We start from the raw sequence: 5381 nt of genomic DNA, 5'->3' as shown, positions 1-5381 counted from the left end.
CCTCCTCAGTTGATGCGCTGGGTGCAAATCTTAGAGTAATATATATATATATAATATATATAATTTCCAATCTCTCTCTCTCTCCCTCCTCCATACCCGGGCGGCAGCGCGAGAAGGCGCTGAATTTTTCTTTCTTTCTCCATCCGGCTGGCGGCGGCGATACCTGCGATTTCAAGGCCGGGAGGATTTTCAGATTTGCCCGAAATAGAGGCACTGATTTTTATTATTATTATTATTATTAGTCTCCCTTTTTAATCTTGCGGCGTTACTTGCTGGCGTTGCCCGAATACTAGTGGGAGAGGTTTGATGGCTTAAATTTATAAAGGCTTTGATAATAAAGCTTTAACAAAGTTTTATAAAACCAGCATAATATATATATATTTGTTACTATAATAAAGCTTTATAGAGACAAAGCTTCATAATAATAATAATAATAATAATAAATAAATAAATAAAGAGCTTCATATTATTACTATTATTATTATTATCTTCTCTATTCATGCGCGCTGAGCATGAATAGAGAATACTATTATTATTACTATTATTATTTTTATCTTCTCTATTCATGCGCTGAGCATACCCTAGTAGAAGGAAAATTATTTTACTATATATATATATAATTTGTAGGCTTTTGACTAAGCTTTAAAAGCTTTCAAAAAAGCTTTCAAATAAGCTTTCATATAAGCTTAAAGCTTTACAAATGAGATTAGTAAAATGTTTTACAAAAGAAAAATATTTTTTGACTATTTCCATCATATTTTATCGAAAAGAATCTCATGTGCATATAGTTAGTTTGGATTTCTTCTACAGATTTTTAGAATTTACCTCAAGAGAAATTTTGAGAGTTGTTAAATTCTTGAATAATGTTGTTTTCTAAATCCTCATGAAGTCCAAATAATATAAACAACTTGTTAGTTAGTGAAGATATCATTCAAATGTTGCTTTAACCTACGGCTAGTTTTTTAATTTTAAAGAGTATATGGATTATTTCTTGAAAAATTATGCATTTGTGTATTGAGCTAACTTGGCAGGACTCACATCTAGCTCGACGTTCCATATGAGATAAGAAACCCTATCTTTTCTCTTGTTTTAATTTTTTCCTATTCTTTTAATTGTCAAGAAATGGGTGAATATCCGCACCATCGTACTATTCATCGTACTATTTAGGAACAGCTTGACACCGAAGAGGTTAGCGCACTCGACACATTAACCAAAGGTGGAGGTATGTGTAAAAAAAATTTATTTATTGTATATAATTTCTTGTTTGCTTTTGTATCTGTTTTCTTAATATTCTTTTCTTCTAGACCTAGTTAGAAAACTTTAGCTCCTGAAAAGAATTTTAGATACCGTGACCTAACTAGAAAGATCGAGACAAGATTAGCAAAAATTATCTTCAAGATCTAGTTGTCCAAATTCAAGTAAAAATGATTGCTAGACATTTCATACAAGATTAAGACTAATTTGAAGATTCAAGAACCAAGCAAGTTTCTCCAGTCTTTGATTCAAGTTATCAATTGCTTCACCATCGAATTTAGTGATGATGAGAAAAGTAAAGAAATAGCTCTCAAGTGACTAGAAACCAAGCTTAAGTTGTATGCCAATCACAATTACGAAGTTTATACCAATTCAAGTAAAGTTTTGTCTAAATTTTCAAGTGTTCTAGTTTTAAGATCTATCCAAGTACAAGATTCTTTCTAGACCAAGAATCGCTCTAAGTCAAAGATATATTTAACCACAAGATTTAAACCCCTTAAGAACAAGATTTATTCAAGAATTGTAATTATGATTAATTAAAGACTAATCTCTCAATTTTCGTCCATTCAAGTATTTTTAATCTAAGCCAAGATTCATTACTAGTATATCAAGTTCTTGCTATTAACTAGGACGCAAGATCTCTATTTTTCTTCAAGTTCTGATTTCAAGTTTAAGATTAAGCTTAAGATCAAGATACACTTTAGATTTCATTGTTTACAAGTAAGATTTACAAATTCAAGAATTATATACCTATTCAAAGATTATAATTTTTAAATTTAGTTAGACAATTACAAGATTAAGATTAAGATCAAAAATAAATCCCGAGAATTTAGTTAGACAATTACAAGATTAAGATCAAGAACAAATCCCCAGAATTCATCAAGTTATTGACAGTAATGTAAGTGATTATTTTTCAATCATAAGTTGATAAGAATTTCCATTTCGACCTAATTCATTTTTGGAATAAGACTTGTAGTCTAATTTTGAGGATAGAGAAAAGTTATGTCGGAATGAAAGTTTCAGAGGGAATTAGCTACTCCGTCTCAAACTTCTGTTCTTAAGGTAGTGTCGTGTGGAATTAATCTATGGTATGGGACATTAGATTGGTTTTACATGCCTACCCCAGACGTATCTATGTCTTCTATCTTTCACCAGCGAGTGTTTGTATGTGGAAGGTACCTATGTGGTATGGGACACTTAGATCCTTTTCACATGCGTTCACTTGTTTGGTTTTATTTTCATAAATTGTTTGATGTGATGATCTTGTCCTCCGCTTGTGCCATGAAGTCATCCACTCATTGATTGCGCAACTGAGGACAGTTGATTCCCAATAGGGGGGACTGTTATGACCCATGTTATTTGACGAATGATAATCATGGTCATTTAAATTTATATATTTTTTTATGATGCTTATTTCTCATGAACACGTTAGGATTGATTGATGTGATGTCAATTGATTGTTACTACTGACGTAGTTTATGTTTATGAGTTTAGGTGATGAGGTGTGCAAGGGTACCGATTTAGGTGTTGCACAGTGCGAGGGTACCGATTTAGGTGTCACACGGATGGTGGATTGAGTCATGGCGTGTGGACCGATCTCACAATATTTTGTGGCTGTATTATGGCGATTGATATTATTTTGACATCAGTGTGATGTGTGTGTGTGCATGCGTCAATTTATTGTACAGTGTGCGTATGAGCACTAGTTGATTTATTTTGTAATGTGCATATGTGCACAAGTTAGATTATTGTATTAGAAGAATTGTGCAAACCTTAGAAGGTTTGAGGACAAAGGTTAATTGAGGACAAAGGCTAATTAAATGGCAAAGTCCAAATATGGATGTGTACTTTATTTTTGGCTGAAAGCCTACTTTAGAATATATCAAAAAATACCCACACGAGAAGAAGCCACTCACGGTGGGGGGGGAAGATTGCACCCAGTATTGTGTTGCCTTGTGTTGATGGTGATGTATTTCTTTCTCTTGCTCTATGTTTTGATATGTGCTTTAATTTTCAATTTAATTCAAGTAGTTGTTTTGATATTTGATATAATTTTTATGAGTCTTTTGATTATTCTCTTCAAGAAAATTAAAGGTCCGGTTGCAGTGTGTGCGGAACAATGTCGCAAACAAGATAATAGGTTCACTAGACAAGAAGACATAAATGAACATGTCTCATGGCTCCTTAATCAACTCTCAAAAGCATTCCTTATGTGTAGTTGGTTGGAGACTATTGTACCTACATAAATCAAAATACTATAGAAGATTTGGTGCCTTAGGTTGTGATGAAATAGGACCATTCTTTTGTGGTTGGGTTACTAAATATGAAAGACCTTGACCATTTAGTGAGATTATGGCTTTGTTTAATTTTGGGGATGATGTAGAAAGGCTATCTAAGCTTGCCGAAATGATCATCAAGTGTACTACGTTTTGTTTTTTTCATTTTTTTTCCCAAGTTATTGGTTCTAATCATCTTTTGAACTTGTTGACCTTTGTGTCAAAGCTTTGAGCTTTGCTCCTCTTAGAGTTAAAATCCTTTACATGTAAAATTAAACACACTCCAACCCCCCCTCCTGCCCCTTCCCCCTCTTTATAAATCAGATGGGGACTAGGTTTTATTGCACCTATGCATTTCTCTTGTTGCAAACAAACTCGTGACACAAGATTTTGTTGGATATGCCACCAAATTCTACCTTTGTAAGTAAGATTTATTCAAATTTTATTAAAGTGGTCAATCTTGCTCTAATGTAGACTTGGAGTCCCATGCTACACACATACATGTCATCCTCAAGAGTTTTTCTACTTTAAAACTTTTTCTAAATGTAAATTACCTCTTGCCCTTTGTTATCGAAAGATATTGATAGGTTCCTTGGAGCACTCACCCTCATCATGCTCACACCAATGATGTCTTTTGGCTCCGTAATCAACTCTCATAATAAGTGTTCCTTACATGTAGATCGATGGAGACAATTGTGCCCTACAAGAATTGAAACAATACGAATGTTGTGGTGCCTTGGGGTAAGTAAACGTGAAGGGGTCAATGCCATTTTATGAGTGGGTAACCTCAACCATCTATGATAAAGAACCCCGTTGAGAAGGTGTATACTCAAGTGTTATCTATCGACTTTACTCATAGTATGGTGTTTACAGGGCAAGATGATGGATAGACTTCAACTTGAGCACTCATATTATTACTTGTAAGGGCCTTGATTGAGGGATGTGCTTACAGGGTCCTTGCCAGGCCTCCTTAGAAAAGTTGATGACAATTCAATGAACTGTAGCTTGTCGGAGGGCAGGGTAGCCTTGATGTGGCAGAAAGGGCCACCCTTTGAAGAACCATAATCTTTCAATATATGCTTAAGTTTTTGAACTCATGGAAGTATCAAACTAATTTCCTTTGACACAAACAAGGCCAAGGCCACCCTTTGAAGAACCATAATCTTTCAATGAAATAAGCACCCACAACGTTTTTTTTGATTAAATAATTAGTTTGGGCTTGTGAACCATAGGAGGGAAGATATTTTTTCTAAGGTATCCTTCAAAATTCATTTCTTAGAGCACTTTCTAGAAAACCACCATGGCGGATCACTAAATCTTTCCTAATGTAGCAACTTGCAGTTGAACGTGGGTGCCTTCGTCTGCATGCGAGTTGAACGTGGAGTTTCCAAACTCGTTAATGCAGCAGCATGGAGCTAAAGGTACAACCACAGTTTGCTTATGTTTATCATGAAGCGCAATGTTGTGCTGTGCTCGTGGTGTTGCTGTCTTTCATCGGGTCATGGGCTCCACATCGTATGAGTCGAGGGAGAGGGAGGGTAGCAAAGAGAGGGAGAGGGAGAGGGAAGGTCATGGGCTCCATATCGTGATGAGTGGAGGGAGAGGGAGGGTAGCAAGGAGAGTACAAACTGCAGGCGCATATGGGGTGGGAGCGTAGTTGGTCACAGGGGGTAAGAGGAGCGCCGACGAGAAGGCCTCCTGTGCACATGCTGAGCCGACTAATGTTTAAAACCTTAATGAAGCTAAGGTTTCCGTCCAAAAATCGAAGAGAAGCACCCACAATAAAAATTAATTAATACATTTGAGTGAATAAGCACCACAAATAAAAATGAACTACTTTCTATTGACACA

This window comes from Cibotium barometz, chromosome 34 (assembly GCF_041138505.1).
Source record: "Cibotium barometz isolate CiBa-2024 chromosome 34, ASM4113850v1, whole genome shotgun sequence".
Taxonomy (NCBI): domain Eukaryota; kingdom Viridiplantae; phylum Streptophyta; class Polypodiopsida; order Cyatheales; family Cibotiaceae; genus Cibotium; species Cibotium barometz.
The sequence above is the reverse complement of the archived record's forward strand: the minus strand, read 5'-3'. Positions refer to the sequence as shown.